This window comes from Lactuca sativa, chromosome 7 (genome assembly GCF_002870075.4).
Source record: "Lactuca sativa cultivar Salinas chromosome 7, Lsat_Salinas_v11, whole genome shotgun sequence".
Taxonomy (NCBI): Eukaryota; Viridiplantae; Streptophyta; class Magnoliopsida; order Asterales; family Asteraceae; genus Lactuca; species Lactuca sativa.
The window spans coordinates 189,511,649-189,530,200 of record NC_056629.2 but is presented as its reverse complement, the minus strand read 5'-3'; the positions used below and the strand labels follow the sequence as shown (position 1 = coordinate 189,530,200).

Here is an 18,552-nt window from a genome sequence, read left to right as displayed (position 1 = left end):
AAACCACGCCCATGGTTGGTAGTGAGAGAGAGTAAGATATATATATATATATATATATATATATATATATATTCTAGTTAATGTTTATAGTGAGTCATATAACCGAGCTGTATGACCTGAGTGTACCCACTACAACGCTTCATTGGACGTTGTAGTAAAAACTATAGACATCTATCACCTGCTTCGATTGATCGGTCGAGGGTTGTAACTAGCAACCGCGGGTGGGGATGTCAACCCCGTATAGATCTATACATATGTATCTTGCTCCGAAGATTAACGGTTATAGTAGTGTGAGTCTGCTAAGTGTTTAAACTCAACTAATGAATAACATCTCACTAAAAAGCCCTTAACTAAAAAGTTGGTGAATAACTCTCATCCATAACTTAATTGTGATTAAGTCACTAGGCATAATGAATATCGTTGTATAAGGTTTATAAAAGGCAAGTATGTTTGACTTGTGTGTAAAAGTGTAATGTGCTCGCTTTTATAAAAATGAATGCTTCAAATTAATGAACATATGTGCATGTGTAAATGTTGTGTACTTAAACATATAAATGAACATGCATAGTAATAACTTGAATCCTTGAAATTCTACTAGGTTTTATAACGGGCTTGTTATAATATACAATGTCACATAATAATCATATACTTTTGTATCGTGTAATATTTGTTGTGTGAAATGGTTGTTTCAAGATAAAATAACCTTAATACATATACGGAAAATTTATACTAGTTTATTCGTAACAATATGGTAAATTGTTAAATTATAATATTTTTATAAACTAGATTTATTGTACTTTGACATAAAAAGGAAATTGATTTGTATAAACAAAATAATTAGTCACATGTATTCCCCCCCCCCCCCCCCCGAAATGATCAAAATACTAAAAGAGGGCCGTAAACACTCACCATTGAAGCGTGAGTTTGAGTTCTTCAGAGTTTGTTAATTTTTTGGAAGCTTGACGTGAGAAACCACAAATCCATCAATCTTGAACTTTGAAATACTTTCGGGACCGTTTCATAACAAATACCAACTATTGGGGGATGTTTGGTAATTTAATTAACCAAAATACGGCTGATTTGGTTAAAATAATTCAAGGAGGAACTGATTTTGTGACTTTAACAAAATATAGGGGCTGGTATGTAACTTCTTGAATAAATGGGACTGTTTTGGCTGATGTTTTTCAAGGTAAGGGTTGTTTTTGAACAAATGAGATTATTAGTTGGGGATTAAGACTGATTTTGAATACAGATTTAATAGTGGGGGTATTTTGGTCCTTTCACAAGCTAAATTAAATTAGGGTTTTAAGCCCCCGTTTCTTTGTTTGATCGGGCAAAAGAAATGGAATGCTACCATTGAAAGTGAACGAAAAATCAATGGGTCGAAAGGGAGCACGAAGGTTCGTCGCTCGACTCGCAATCGGTGGTGGCCTCCGGGGTTCGAATAGTCTGAAGAAGGAGAAGGATCGAAGCAGCGAGGCGGCTGTGATCTCGGACGAGAAGGAAGAGACAAAACAGCGGGGCTGCTCGTCTTCTGTCCTGGAAGTAGTTGCGAAGGGGAAAGAGGTCCGAAGGGGTCTAGGAGGCGTCGCGAGCAACAGCAGCGACGGTGACAGGGTGATTGGTGGGTTTGCTCGACGGGAGGGGAAGAGGAGGGTGCGAGGGTTCGGTCGTCGGTCTCGGTGGTGCTGCGATGAGGCTAGTTGAGACCGGTGGTTTCGAGTTTTCAGTCGTATGGGTGGTGGTGGGGAGTTCGATCATGGTTGTTTGTTGATTCGGGAAAGGCAGCAACTATCAACACAGGTAAGAATCCTCTTTCTTTCTTTTTTTGGTTCGTTTTTGATAAATATCGATGGAAGAAATCAAATGGATGTTTGGGTTTGTTTGTGACAGGGGAAGAGGGAAGGATGGGGGTGTTGCTTCCGTTTGGTAACAATTTCTTTTCCTTTTTGTTTATGTTTGAATGTTTGTTAGAAATCAAAGGAAGGAATTTGTGTTTGGTTTGATGTTTAATAGGAAAGATGAAAGAAGAACATGTGGAAGTTGTTCTTTTTGGTTGCTCACGAACTGAAAAGGTATGGAGTGTTGATTCATTAATTAGTTTTTAAAAGGAAACACATGTTTCCTTTGTGTGTAATTCAATATATGATTTGGTGTGTAAAGTTGGTTTTGGTTTGATTGTTTGAATGTTCATAGTTGCAGATGGAAATCAAAGGACGGATAGAGATAGAAGAAGGGGTAGAGTGTTAGGGATTTTTGGTTAACTTGTAGTGTTAATTTTGTTTTTTTGTTTATTTATTTATTTATTATTATTATTATTTTTTGCATTGTACTCCTTATAATCATATGTATAAGTATTCGGATGTTTTGGATAATAAGGTCCATATCATACATGTATTTGAGTATGTATTTACGTACATTTTTAATTGCGTGTGTATTTTATGCATTAGATTCTTTACATTGCGCGTATCATTGGTTGTTTTCCATTTGTATACGGATGTATATTTAAGGCTTTTACAACCATTTCTTGATAATTGTAATCTATTTTCATTTGTCATGAATTTGTTATATAACTTTTATACTACATGTATATAAATTTAAACTCAAAATTTAAACTCATAGATTAGGAATGTAAAATTTATTAATGTGTTAAACCTAGGTCTCTTAACTTAAATTGACATATATCTAATATATATTTATGAAAATTTAATCCACCACATATAATTGATTATGACATGTTACATACGCGTGTGCGTGCGTGTGTGTGTGTGTGTGTGTGTGTATATATATATATATATATATATATATATATAGTATTGTAATGTAACTTTAATTATATGACATATATGCATTATGTTTACACCACTAATTTGGATCTTTCGAAGTCACATACCACACCAAAAATGTATATGCATATATAGTGGCCTTTTCATCATACAACCTATACACATTTTTCACAATAATCTCCTCTTCTAATAAAACAGTAAAAAAACGCCACGTGTCAATCCCTCTGCTCCTCTCCAACTTATTTTCCCGCTTCTTTAACCTAAGTGATTTTCCGATTATACCCTTGTATGATTAGGAAATGCCATTAAATCCGCCTGTGACTTCCCTACTCGCTACAACCATATACGACTGTTTTCAGATAAAGGAGGCGGCAGGTAGAAGGTGATGGTGCTTGGTGGTTGGTAGTGGTGGTGTCTTAAGGGTTGCGATTGGTGGCGGTAATGGGTGTCGTGGTGGTGATTTTGTGGTATTTAGTGTTTTTGATGGTGTTGAATGGTTGATTCCGGCGTTTCTTCTTTATCCTTTGGATTTTTTATGCAAAGAAACAAAATGGTCGGCTCAAATCATTGTCCTGGTTTTATAACAAGGTGAATTCGTATTCTTCTTTGATTTTTCTTAGTCTTTTCAATTTCTAACCCTGTTTTCTGTCCATCCTCACTGAGATTTCTCCATGTCGCTCATTATTAGCTTATCTACCCTAATCTGTCTCTTTTTCTCACGTTGTCGTAGTTCAATGCCTGCTAGCTAATGCTAAAGAAGTTAATGTTACAGACAGGTTAGTCATTTTACTTACATTCAAATGGATGATTTTTAAACGTTTATGGTCTTTGCTGTCAATTTCTTTGTCAATTCATATGATGATCTTTTAAAATTAGGGCTTTTAATATGATATTCTTAATATAGATACTTTAGAAAAGTTATTAAAAACTTATGGCATTTTGATTATGTTGGAAGAAAAAGACAACAGAGATGAAGGGAAAGTTGGAGTTGGGGACTTTTTTGGGGTTATTTTTGTTGGTTTTCGGTCACCTATTTACAAACACTATAATAATTTGAAACGTTTTTGGGTTTTTTGTTGGTTAACCCGAGACTGAGATCTGATATGGAATTCACATCATTATTTTTGTTTTTTCATCCAGGTAATAGACTCCTTTTTCTCTCTTTGTGGATCTTTTATGTGTTTTTTGTTTGTACTCATCACAGTTTGGATTTTTTTTGTGGAAATCAATATTATCTTCTCTATTTTCTCATTCAGGTAATGGAATCCTCTCTTGCTCTGTCTCTATAGTCTCAGTAGAAAGGTAATGGAATTAAACTTTTAGCTAATGTTATCAACTTATATTATGTTCTAAGCAATTCTTTTGTTAATTATTTGATATATGGCTAAAATATTTATTACCTCATCTTAGAAGGGTTGCGTAAGTTGGGATTTATGTTTAGAAGGATTTGTATAATTGGAATCGTCGTTTGACCAATATCACTTGATTTATAGACGAGAGTGGGACTTTATAGACTGGAGTGGAAATGGAGTATATGAATGACCTCTGATTCTTGGTTTTTAATTAAACAAGTAGGAATAATGCTTGGTGAGTTTGCTAAGCCTCCATAAGATCCTTTTGAAGAAAAAGATGGTGCTAAGCCTTAAAGATTAGTTAAATCATACTCTCAATCTGCAAAGTAAAACATTAATACCAAAATAGAAAGAATCAACTATACCCACATATAAAAATTGGAATTTATTCTAAGATTTATCTTTCTTTGATTGGTCATATGCTCCTTACAACCCGCCTTTAAGAAAATCAAGGCCTAGAGATGTAAGTCGGTCCCATTCTCTTTTCTTGATGAGATGACCTTTTCACCCATGTTTATGTTGACAACAGTTGATAACTAATGGGTATGAGCCATAAGAACATTCCTTTGTACACATACAAACCCTAATGCTTGGATCTAGGTTTCTCTAATTGAACATGCAATGTATCCAAGACTTTGATTGATAGATCTAATGAAAACATTCATATAATAACACATGAAATCAGATCTGAAAGATTACCTTGAATTGCTTGCTTGAATCTTCTTGTCCTTGGAGCTTAGAGTCACCAATGTCACTCCTCTAATGGCTTACAAACACCAATTTAGCAAGAGGATGATTAGAGAGAGAGAGAGAGAGAGAGGAGGGAAAGAAATCGGCCAGGCTTTCTTCTAATGCAAGAGTGTCGATTTCCTTGACCCCATGGGTCTATTTATACTAGTGAGCCTCCTAGGGTTTCACCCTTAAAACCCTAATTGGATAACTTAGGCCCTAAGCAATCCAATCTCCTTATAGATAAGCCTTGGACGGTTTTAGGCCTTTCCTAACCCTAAAATCGTCCACTCCCTTATTATAAGGAATTATAGCCCAAAGTACAACTATCATACAATTGACAGTTTATGCCCTTTTATTTAATTAATCTCTTTAAGTCACCAAATTAATTCCTAATTAATTTATGACTTATATTAATCAAATAACAATATTCTTATTCCTTATATTATTCTCATAATATATTAATAATATTTCTTCTCTCATTATAAATCATCCTGTCAAGTTGCTATGGTGAAGGCAACCCAAAAGGACCATGCACAATCGGGTCAAATACTTGCCTAATATAGTTGCAGCCTTAGACACTATTCCAACAGTCTCCCACTTGGATAAGTCTAGTAACTATATATACAAGCATATTCTGATTAGCAATCGTAGCTCTCAAAGACGCTGTCAAACTTTGATCTTATCAATCTTGTCCTTTAGATAAGGGATCATACAGTCCTCTGTTTAGATATCATGCGGACAATTCTATGGAACCAATTGTCAAGCAGTTGGTTTCTGGATCTCAGATTTATTTGACATAGAACTTAATCGAACACATCAATTTAGTTCTGACCGGGCCCGACACATAAGTCAAATCAAATCATCGAGCGGCCGAGATATCGCTTTTACCCTCTTAGGATAAAAGTAACAGATAAACTTCAACTTATATGCATATACTTATTCATTAATTAATTATACACAACAATGCGTTTTATAACATCAATTTACTGATGCGGTTTCGCATCATCAATATACAACCAATTAACAAATAACAAACCATATATCTAGGTTTTAAGGCCATATGATATTGTCGTCTTGCGATCAACCTTTTGGTCACATTCCATAAGGTGATTCCAGCAAGCGCGGGTTTGTTCCAATGCTCAAAACTAGTTCATAAGCACTCATGAACGTTGCAGCAAACTTTTTCTATGTCTAATACCATTTAGACACTCTACACACCAATTCATGACAATCTTCATTCATACCTACTTCCAACATATGAACGATTGTGGATTGTGTGAATAATTCGATTATTCTAAATAAGCTCAATTATTCTGGAAGTCAAAACATGCAAAGTGAAACAATAGTTAAACAATTAACATAAGACAGTAACTTTACTTATAAATAATACTCCTTTATTTAATCATCAAATGTTAATTACATTTATCTATTACAAGTTTCTAAAATTATTTAATCTAATCTAATATCATCCCTCAGTCCAATACTGCTAGCATGCCGCAAATGCTTAACCCTACTTAGTCCCTTCGTAAACGGATCTGCTGGGTTATCTTCTGATGATATCCTCCTAACCACGAGGTGTCCTTCTTCTACTTGGTGTCTAATGAAATGATACTTTCTGTCGATATGACGAGATCTACCATGATCCTTGGTTCCTTGGTCAAGGCAACCGCTCCTTCATTATCACAGAAAATTTCCATAGGCTACTTTATGGCATGCACAACTCCAAGATCACCAATGAAGTTCTTCAACCATATTGCCTCCTTCGACGCTTCGCTCGCTGCAATGTACTCTGATTCGCATGTTGACTTAACTACGGTTTCCTGCTTGGAACTTTTCCAAGTTACTGCTCCTCCATTAAGGGTAAAGACCCAGCCCGACTGTGAACGGTAGTTGTCCCTGTCGGTCTGAAAGCTGGCGTCACTATACCCTCGAACCTTCAAGTCATCACTCCCCCCGAGGACTAAAAACCATTCCTTCGTCCTCCGAAGGTACTTAAGGATATTCTTGACCGCAATCCAATGGGCTCTGCCAGGGTTCCCTTGATATCTACTAACCATGCTCAAAGCAAAGGCTACATCAGGGCGAGTACAAGTCATAGCATACATGATTGAGCCAACTGCGGAAGCGTATGCTACTCAGCTCATTTATGCTATTTCGGCTTCGGTACTCGGACTTTGAGTCTTACTCAACTTGGCATTACTTTGTATCGGTAATTCTCCCTTCTTCGAATTTTCCATACTAAAATGTTTTAGTACTTTATCTAAGTTAGTGTTCTGACTAAGTCCTATTAGTCTCTTACTTTGTTCTCTCACTATCCTTATTCCCAAAATATAGGAAGCCTCTCCGAGGTCCTTCATAGCGAAGCACTTCCCGAGCCAGGACTTAACCTCCTGCAGTGTCGGGACGTCGTTTCCTATGAGTAGTATGTCATCGACATACAAAATGAGGAAGCTGACTATACTCCCACTGGTTTTGACATATACACATGATTCATCTTTGCTTCGTACAAATCCAAACTCTTTGACTTTCTCATCGAAGCAAAGATTCCATTTGCGAGACGCTTGCTTAAGTCCATAAATGGACTTCTCAAGCTTACACACTCTATTTGGATGCTTCGGATTCACAAAACCCTCTGGCTGAGCCATGTAAACATCCTCAACCAACTTCCCATTAAGGAAAGCAGTCTTGACATCCATTTGCCAAATCTCGTAATCGTGAAATGCGGCAATAGCTAGCATCACTCTAATAGACTTTATCTTCGCAACTGGTGAGAAGGTCTCATCATAGTCAACTCCGGGAGTTTGAGTAAAGCCCTTCACAACCAATTGCGCCTTATATGTGTGTACATTTCCATCCACATTGCTCTTCTTCTTGAAGATCCATTTGCACCCAACGGTCTTACGTTCGGGCACATTATCAACCAAATTCCAAACTTGGTTGTCATACATGGATTGGATCTCGCTGTCCATTGCCTCTTTCCATTTTTTAGACTCCGAGCCTGCCATGGCTTCCTTATAGCTATTAGGTTCATCTAGATTTATTAGTTTACCATCACTAATATACGTGTCCCCTTCGGTAGTAATATGAAAACCATAAAACTGGGGTTGAACTCTAACTCTTTTGGAACGTCTAAGAGGTAAGGACTCGTCAATTGGTTCAACCGGAGTTTCCTCCTCGGGTTGAGCGCCAGCGGTAGAGGTTCCTCCATCAATCGATTCTTGAATCTCTTCAAGCTCGATTTGCCTCCCACTGCCTCCTTGGCTTATGAGTTCTCGCTCTCGGAAAACCCCTCTCCTTGAAACAAAGACAACATTGTCCTTCGGTCTATAGAAGAGATATCCAAAGAATTTATGCGGGTAGCCGATGAAAATACATCACTCACTATGAGGTTCGAGCTTGTCGTGAGTATCTCATCTTACGAAAGCCTCGCAACCCCAAACCTTGATATGTGCTAATGAGGGAGCTTTCCCTGTCCACATCTTGTGAGGTGTTTTGGCAACCTTCTTAGTAGGGACTCGGTTAAGGATATGTGTGGCAGTCTCTAAGGCATACCCCCAGAATGAGATAGGTAGTGAAGCACGACTCTTCATAGAACGAACCATGTCTAACAAGGTTCGATTACGCCTTTCTGCCACACCATTCAACTGCGGTGTCCTAGGTGGCGTCAATTGCGAAACTATTCCGCATTCTTTGAGATAGTCGTGGAATTGAAGACTTAGGTACTCTTCTCCTCGATCGGATCAAAGCATCTTGATTTTCCTGCCCAATTGATTCTCCACTTCATTTTTGAACTCTTTGAACTTTTCAAACATTTCTAACTTTTGCTTGATTAAGTTAATATACCCATATCTACTATAGTCATTGGTAAAAGTCACATAGAAGCGGTTCCCATATCTGACTTTTTCTTGATTAAGTAGATATACCCATATCTACTATAGTCATCGGTAAAATTCACATAGAAGCGGTTCCCATCCTTCGTGGTTGATCTAAACGGTCCACATACATCGGTATGTATGAGGTCCAATAAACCCTCACCCCTTTCACATGTGCTAGTGAAGGGTGACTTGGTCATCTTTCCAAGTAAACAAGACTCGCATGTGTCATCTTCCCTAAGGTCGAATGACTCCAACACTCCATCCTTTTGGAGTTGGGCTATGCGCTTCTTGTTGACATGTCCAAGACGACAATGACACAAGGATGCTCTATCCATACTATTGGAAGAATCCATGCATAAAACATCATTTCCTAGCTTATCTACAATCATAACAGTTTAATAAATTCCATTACATGGCACTGCTTCAAACTATAAGACACCATTTAGATAAGCATAAATTGAACCATTCTCATTATTAAAAGAAAATCTAAATCTTTGTCTAAACAAACCATGAAACGAAATGATGTTTCTTGCCATTTCTGGCGAGTAGCAACAATTATTCAAATCTAAACATAATCCATTACTAAGCACTAGAGAATACACTCCAATCTTGGTCACATGCGATGATCTTCTATTCCACATGATTAGATTTATTCTTCCACGATCCACATCCCTATTTCTTCTTAGTCCCTGCAATTCAGAACAAATATGGTAACCACACCCGGTATCGAGGACCCAAGAAATAGCATGAGATGAATCATAAGATTTAATTGTGTAAATACCTGCGAAAGATGGCTTGATCTTTCCTTCCCTGATAGCTTGCAGGTATTCTGGGCAGCTTCTCTTCCAATGCCCTATTTTGTGGAAATGATGGCACTCTGCCTCCTTTGGGTTAGGGTTAGGCTTAGCAGGATCAACTTTGGTCCCACTAGAAGAGTAACCATCTCGGGACTTTCCCTTGCGGTGGCTTTTAGACGGAGCCTTCCTCTTCTTGCCCCTTCCCTGCCCAATAGCCAAAACAGGAGCAGCGGGTGGATTGGGAGTGGGTGCAACAGACTTGTCCTTGAGGTTGCTCTCAGCAACCCTAAGGAGACCTTGGAGCTTACTTAGGGTGACCTCTTCCTTGTTCATGTGGTAGGTTCATCCTAAATTTGTTGTAACACGGAGGCAAGGAATGAAGCACCATGTCGATAGCTAAATCTTCCCCAAAGTCGACATTCAACTTGCGAAGACGATCGACATACCTTTGCATCTTTTGCAAGTGTACGGTTAGAGATTCTCCATGTCCCATTTTAGCAGAGATCATGTTAGTGAAGATCTCGTAACGTTCTTGCCTCGCGTTTTCATGGCATCTCTCCAATAAGTCTTGGTGCATTTCGTACGGATACATGTCCTCATAGGACTTTTGGAATTTGGCGTTCATTGTGGCTATTATGATGCAATGACCCTTCGTTGCATCACGTTCATGAGTCTCAAAAGCAGTCATTTCAGCCGGAGTAGCGATTCTAGATTGATCTTCTCAAGCTTCTCGTCAAGGACATACTCCTTGTCCTCGTAGCGAGCAATCGTGCGAATGTATCTTATCCATTCGCTAAAGTTCGTTCCATCGAAGGTCACCTTTTGGCAAAGGCTCATCAATGTGAATGAACTAGAAACAGCGTTGTTTGCGTTCGACATCTACAAATAGAAAGGACAAAGATTGAGTAGAATTTGAATCCCTAATTATCACCCAATATGAAAAATTAGGGCTAGGATCCAACAACAATATTTACATATTAGAAAAGGGATGCCGTAATCCAACATGCAAACAATTTGAAGGTAAGTGAATGACGATTCACTAATTCTCCACCATGAAAACCTAACTTTAAGTTCTAAATGTATTGAGAATTCCTAGGTTTCGATGAGATTCATTGAACTTTTCAATGGCATGTTTAAATCTCGATATGCCCCTCTCATTTGTGACTGGGATGCCGAGGATCACAATGTGGGTGTGAATAACCATGCAAATCTACACGGTGCCTTCATTGTAACAATCACATATTCGATGTGCCGGTAAACCACACACGCTCCATCGAACTATGATAAACAATGAATCACCCTTTGCCACCTTTGCTTAGAACCAATTAGTGTGCCGGTAAACCACACACGTTCCACTAACTTCTTAGAAAGGGTGCAAAGTGTAATTTCATGGGATTGCATCAATTCACTTTTCCTAAAGTAACTAGGATTGGGAATTTGAAAAAAAAACATGTAGTTACTTTGTATTTAATATTATACTTTTAATGAGGAGATAAAGTTGCCCTATCCTACCCGTTCGGCTAACGACCCTCCACCGATCAAGCAAGCGGTGGGTGTGAGTGTACACCCATTAAGTGCCATTTTATAGGCAGCAACCTTATACCCACCTCATAGACCGACTTCGTGAATGAGGCCTACTAACAGTAAGACTAGCATTTTAATTATACATACATATATGTATATATATATATATATATATATATATATATATATATATATATATATATATATGTATTAATCTTGTAATAATATATTAGTATAGGGTTGAATTTTAAACTTGTAAACTTCTAGGGTTTGAAATTTAAATTGTCAAAATTAAACTTTTAATCACAAAAAATAAATTTCAAAACTTGAGGACAAGTTTTAAACTTTTCCAAAACATAAAGGATCAAATAACAAATAATTAACATTTAATCACATAATTATCCATATTTGATTTATTTAATTGTTTCTTGCAAAACAATTTACCAATTTAATTAAAATAATCAATCAATTATCACATAAGGAAATTATTATTCAATTTATTGGTATATATCTTCAATTAGGTCAAGGATATACTCAAATATATGTTAAAATTGGATTTATATTGACCCGTTAAGATAAAGGCAAGTTTCCATAAGATAAACAACAAGAAATCCCGAAACTAGCTCTTTCTGACGCTCGAACTCGCCGAGTACCACAATGGACTCGCCGAGTTGAGGCTTACTCACCGAGTCCACTATGGAACTCGCCGAGTTCATCAGGCAGAATGACAAAAATCGAATTTTGCAATTAACAATCAAGCAACCAATGCCTCAATTCAATAGAAACCAATCAAGGCTCTGATACCACTGATGGGTATGAGCCATAAGAACATTCCTATGTGCACATACAAACCCTAATGCTTGGTTCTAGGTTTCTTTGATTGAACATGCAATGTATCCAAGACTTTGATTGATAGATCTAAAGAAAACATTCATATAATAACACATGAAATCAGATCTGAAAGATTACCTTGAATTGCTTGCTTGAATCTTCTTGTCTTTGGAGCTTAGAGTCACAAATGTTACTCCTCTAATGGCTTACAAACACCAACTTAGCAAGAGGATGATTAGAGAGAATGAGAGGAGGGCAAGAAATCGGCCAGGGTTTCTTCTAATGCAAGAGTGTCGAGTTCCTTGACCCCATGGGTCTATTTATACTAGTGAGCCTCCTAGGGTTTCACCCTTAAAACCTTAATTGGATAACTTAGGCCCTAAGCAATCCAATCTCCTTATAGATAAGCCTTGGACGATTTCTAGGCCTTTCCTAACCCTAAAATCGTCCACTCCCTTATTATAAGGAATTATATCCCAAAGTACAACTATCATACAATTGACAGTTTATGCCTTTTTATTTAATTAATCTCTTTAAGTCACCAAATTAATTCCTATTAATTTATGACTTATATTAATCAAATAACAATATTATTATTCCTTATATTATTCTCATAATATATTAATAATATTTCTTCTCTCATTATAAATCATCATGTCAAGTTGCTATGGTGAAGGCAACCCAAAAGGACCATGCACAATCGGGTCAAATACTTGCCTAATATAGTTGCAACCTTAGACACTCTTCCAACAGTATAACTTAGATGAGAAACATCTTTAAATTTTAAAGGAATTATTGAATGAACTAACAATAGAGAAGATTTTATAGATAAACTTATAACTTGTATTTTTTTAATCCTTTTATATAAAACTGACATTATATATTTCTTTTCATTTCACCTTAGCCAACAGCTAAGGAGAAGCCTCTTGCAGAAATATTAGATGATTGGTGCAATTTTCCATTTTTTTAAATATTTTATGATCTGACACATTCAATGTATTTGAAATAATTTTCGTTTTCAATATTCAAGATTTTACAGTCTACTACCTTTCAAGGTAAATATAAACATGTAATTTAAGATGAACCATATATTTATAACATTTCCTCTTATAGTTTTAGAATCTTGGTTCCATGTTTGGTTGAAAAATCCAAGTGTCCTATTGAGTCACTTCCGGCTATATTCTCCTGCCTGAAAGCCTCAAAAGGTGATCAGATACTCTTTCTTTCTTTCTGTAACACCCCAATTCTGGTATGATATTTATATATTTATTTTTCTTCAACTTTTAGGGGAACTCGACGAGTCAGTAGCTGGACTCGTTGAGTAGAGTCAGGATTTCGAGCACGTTTAAGTTGGCGACTCGACGAGTCCATATTCCGGACTTGGCGAGTCCGCCAGTCTAGATGAAACCCTAATTTAAAGGGTTTGCACCCTATTTAAACAACTTTTGGGGCCTCTAGTCAGCCCCCATCACCCGTCAGACATCATTCTCGAAACCCTAGAGCCCTCTTTGCATTTTTGTGTGATTTTGGTGTGTTTCTTTGAAGATCTTGAGAGAAAAAGGAAGGTAGATCAAGAGGAGAAGAAGGAGATCCTAGATCCTTGAGGAATTTCAGAAGATAGTAAGGTATATCTTGGCCCTTTTCTGTTTCTATGCTTAAATCCCCTTTTTGAAGCCATTAAAGCTATTCTTGAACCATTTCTTGGCTTAGTAGTAGCATAGAGGACTCGTGGAGTTGATTAGCCTTCGGATCTAGCTAGGTTTGAGTTCCAGAAGCTTAGATCTAGCACCTTTATGGAGCCATTTTCATGAAAGCTCTAGATCTACTCTTATAGTGTGCTTTGAACCCTAAAACCTTCATTTGATGTTATTTACACGTAAAGTTGGAAACTTTACGTGTTAATCAAGCCCCAAGAACCCAGATCTATGAATGGTATGGACTAGTTTCAAGCAGAATCAAGTAGATAGTTTTTGCATGTATATGACTCAGCGAGTCGAGTCGCGAGTCCCCTGTTTTCCCCTTTCGAGTTATGCCGAGTGGAACCAGTGAGTGAGAGGTGGACTCGGTGAGCTAGAGGGTTAGAATCATTCGTGGAAGAACTCGGTGAGTCAATGCCCTGACACGGCGAGTCCAAGGCAATCCTCATGCCTCAAGAACAGACTCGGCGAGTTGTTCATACAACTCGGCGAGTCACAGCTAGAGTGTTCATCTGATGAAGGAGAACTCGACGAGTTGTTCATACAACTCGGCGAGTCGGATGCAGATTGTCGGAGTGTTAGTAACAAAGAGGAACTTGCCGAGTTTGTGCCAAAACTCGACGAGTAGTAGCGAGTAGAAGCAAGAAAGTAAGAGTAAGAACTCGATGAGTTGGTGACCCAACTTGACGATTCAGGTCAACTGAATGTTGACTTTGACCGTTAGGTTGACTTGGACCAGGGGTAAGAGAGTCATTTTATCCTCAGTATTATTATCAGTATTTGATTGATGGTACTTATGGAAATTGTAGCCGCGGTGAAACCGGAGCCGCATCAGACAGATTCCGGAGCAGTTCTTTCAGCAGCTAGGCTACGAGGTGAGTTTCCTTTTAGTAGGAACGGGTCTACGGCCACAATGCCGGCCCGTTTAGTTACCAGTAGTTTCGGACCTCGGTTCGATGCAGTAGTTAGGGTGCTTGATGTCTTTGTGATTCAAGAATGTTTTGTGTTATGTGTTCCGGACTCTGTTCCGATGCAGTATGCTGTATATGTATTCCTGTTAGTTGATATGTTTATGCTATGTTATGTTCAGTCAGTTCCGGGATTCGGTCTGATGCAGGGGACAAGGTCCCAATAAGTTCTGGACTTCGGTCCGATGTAGTTAGTTCCGGACTTCGGTCCGATGCAGAGGGCAAGGCCCTGGTTAGTTCCGGACTCCGGTCCGATGCAGTTTCCGGACTTTGGTTCGATGCAGAGGGCAAGGCCCTGGTTAGTTTCCGAGCTTCGGTCCGATGCAGTGGGCAAGGCCCAGTAGATGCTTTATATGTTATTGTATGGTATGTGGTAGTTTGGGGGAGCTCACTAAGCTTTGTGCTTACAGTTTTAGTTTTGGTTTCAGGTACATCCGCAAGTAAAGGGAAGACCTCGGGATGATGGCATCGCACACACCACAACTTCAGTCTTTTTCCTGGGAGTTTGTTTTGATTTATAGTTTGATTTGGCACAAATATTCATAACATTTTATTATGGATTGTGATATTTGACACATGGTGTTATGATGTGACGATCAGTATATGGTTTTTATTATCATTAAAACAAATTTTTTTGGGTCGTATTTTTGGATGTTACAAGTTGGTATCAAAGCCTTGGTTTGAGGGATTCGGGCACACTTTTGGGTGTGTCTGAACTCAAACTAAGGAAGTGGTAAAATGTTTTCAAAAAAAAAAGAGAGTTTTAGAAAAGTGAAAAGAATTTGTAGAAAGAAAAGAACTTGGAAAAGAGAAAAGGGGTGTGGTGCATGCGATCAGCCGAGCTCAAGTAAGTACTCCCAAATTACCCATACAAGTTTATGTTATGAGTTATCAGTTTCAGTTTCAGTAGAACAACATGCTAGAATAGGACTAAGGATCTAGGAGGATGCCTTATGTGCCTGCTATATGTGTTTCAGCCTTATGAGAATTGCATACTAGTTGAGTAGGCAGCAGTAGGATAGCCTGTTTAGGTTATGCCTGATAGTATGAGCTTAGCATTGTATGCTAGTATAGGTCCTTGTTATGAGGATAGAGTTGCTTGAGTAGTTTTCCTGTGTCTGAATGCTGCTTGCTTTGTGCTTTGTGGGGATCTGAGTGATGGGAGTTTGCCATTAGGTGAATATGTCACGTCACATGTGAACAGGGTTGAATAATCTCAGAGTGCTAGATTTGGCTCCATTGCGCATCTCTGGTATGAGTCTGACCGCAGTAGGGACGGGTCTTTACTCGAAGGATTATCTGAACCTCGCAACATGTGATGGTATTCATGTAATGGCTAATTGGCATTACAAGGAGGCCTTCAGCAGCTGAGGACTGGTTTGGGTGGAGTCAGAAGTTCCCTAGGGCAAGCCTAGGAAGGTAGTAGCAGAGATCAGTAGCTGTAAAGTGACTTGGTGGAGTCAAGGCAGTTCTTGAGGAAAGTACGGATAGATGTGGAAGGTAGTATGGGCCCGTACTACTGAAAGCAGATGATCCGTACTCAAATCAAGAAAGCTGAGATGAGACCAGGAAACTTCTGATAGTAGTGATCCCTCGAGATATATTTATGATCTTGATGTTTAGTTTGATGTGTTTTCGAAATGGTGGTATTGTGTCCTCGACTAGTAGTCGGCAGTTCAGGTGCCGAAGGGGGATCAGGATCAGACCCGGAGGCCGGGCAGATGGATGAGCAGACTAGGGAGTTTCTCTCTTCAGAGATTACTCGCACCATACTTGAGCAGACTCCTGTGATCTTTGGTTCGATCAAGGAGGGTATCTTGGAGTTGATGGACAAGAGATTGAGCACTTTCCGTGCTGAGATAGCGTCCATGACGGGGTCGTGCACGCTTACGTTCAGGGAGTTCCGTGCATGTGGAGCTCCAAATTACCACGGGGCGCGGGACCCCATTGCGAGTACCATATGGTTGGCGGATGTGGCCAACGCATTCTGCACGAGCAGATTTCCCGAGGGGGACAAGGTCAGATTGGCGTCCTGTCTTCTGAAGGATAGGGCACGAGATAGGTGGAGGAGGTTGGTCATGCCATCGGGGATGACGCAGCTTTGGATGCCATGACTTGGATAGACTTTTCTACCAGGTTCAGAGCTGAGTTCACACCGGTTATTGAGGTGCAGCAGTTAGCACGCAAGTTCCAGGATTTGACTCAGACTACAGAGACAGTGGCGGAAATTACCGCCAAGTTCAGAGAGAGGGCACTTCTCGTTCCTCAGTACGCAACTGATGAGGAAATGAAGAAAGCCCGTTATCATGAGATGCTGCAGAGTGATATCCGCCAGTTCGTGAGCCGGTCCAGTTGTAATACGCTGGATGACATGATTGCTAGGGCTCGAGAGAGAGAGAGATTGACCTTAGGATGGAGAGAAAGAGGAAGCCGAAGGCGGCTCTAGGTTCAGGGAGTTCGGGCAAAAAGCCCAAGGGTTCAGATCACAGAGCTAGGAGTCAGCAGACCCACGCTCGGTGCAGCAAGTGTGGGAGATTGCACGATGGGGCGTGCAAGGCAGGGAGTGCCGACTGCTACAAGTGCGGCCGGACTGGGCATATGAGCAGAGATTGTATAGCCACTACTACCACCGTTGCGGCATTAGATCTGATTTGCTTCCAGTGTAATCAGAGGGGACATAAAAAGTCCCAATGTCCGAGTTTAGCGGCTACGGGGAAGGTGTCAGCACCTGCTCCTGCTACTTTGCGGATTTCAGATGGCCGTCAGAGCCGAATCGAGATGCCGGTGGCGAAGAGTAGGGCTTTGCAGCTGACAGTAAAGGAGGCGCGAGCGACTCCTGATGTGGTGGCGGGGTCGTTCTCGGTGAACGACATTTCAGCTATAGTATTGTTTGATTCGGGAGCTACCCGATCATTCGTCTCTCTTGCACTTAGCAAGAGGTTTAGCAGAGGTACAGGGGAGCTAGATTGTGCACTTGAGGTTGAGATAGCAGCTGATAGGACCGTTAGGGTTGCAAGGGTACACATAGGGTGTTCCTAACAGTTATTCGATGAGCAGTTTCCGGTGGACTTGGTCCCTATTCCCTTGCGAGGGAATAAGGTCATAGTAGGCATGGATTGGCTAAACCCCAATGGGGCGGTGATAGATTGTGAGCTACAGTTGGTGAGGGTTCGCACTCCCAGTGGGGGAGAGTTAGTGATTCAGGGAGAGAAGCCACAGCACGGACCATTTATGTGTTCAGCTACGAGAGCGAGGCGCTACTTTCAGCAGGGTTGCATCGGCTATATTGCCTATGTTTTAGATGCCCGGGAGAAGGGCAAGATGACAGTTGATGATGTTCCGGTGGTGCGAGACTACCCGGATGTATTTCCGGAGGATTTTCCGGGAATACTTCCTGAGAGAAAGGTTGAGTTCGGGATTAAGCTAATCCCTGGTGCGGCTCCAATAACCAAGGCACCGTATCGGTTGGCTCCCCCAGAGATGCAGAAGTTGTCTACGCAGCTGCAAGAGCTGCTAGACAAGGGATTTATCAGGCCGAGCAGTTCGCCCTGGGGTGCAACAATTTTATTCGTGAAGAAAAAGGACAGGTCGCACCATATGTGTATAGATTACCAGGAGCTGAATAAGGTAACGGTGAAGAACCGTTACCCACTTCCGAGGATAGATGATTTGTTTGACCAGCTTCAGGGAGCATCTTGGTTCTCCAAGATCAATTTACGCTCCGGATATCATCAGATGCGGGTCAGAGGCGAGGATGTGCAGAAGACTGCCTTCAGGACCAGGTATGGTCATTATGAGTTTGTGGTGATGCCGTTTGGGCTCACCAACGCTCCGGCCGCATTCATGGACCTCATGAACCGCGTGTGCAGGCCGATGCTGGATCGGTCTGTGATAGTATTCATAGACGATATCTTGGTGTATTCCAAGACTCAGGAGCAGCATGAGGAGCACCTGAGAAAGGTGCTAGAGGTTTTGAGGAGGGAGAGACTT

At 39.9% G+C, this 18,552-nt stretch overlaps 1 long non-coding RNA gene across 2 annotated transcripts; it reads left to right on the top strand.

Annotated features, from left to right (window-relative positions):
* The first annotated feature begins 1,350 nt into the window (after nucleotides 1-1,350).
* LOC111898443 (uncharacterized) lies at nucleotides 1,351-2,446 on the top strand. 2 transcript variants are annotated; one of them, XR_006185077.2, is made up of 4 exons: nucleotides 1,351-1,803; nucleotides 1,894-1,929; nucleotides 2,017-2,075; nucleotides 2,203-2,446. It is a non-coding gene; the product is annotated as an uncharacterized LOC111898443 (long non-coding RNA). The 2 variants fall into 2 exon arrangements; XR_002852577.3 differs by having other exon boundaries at nucleotides 2,197-2,446.
* The last annotated feature ends 16,106 nt before the right edge of the window (nucleotides 2,447-18,552 follow it).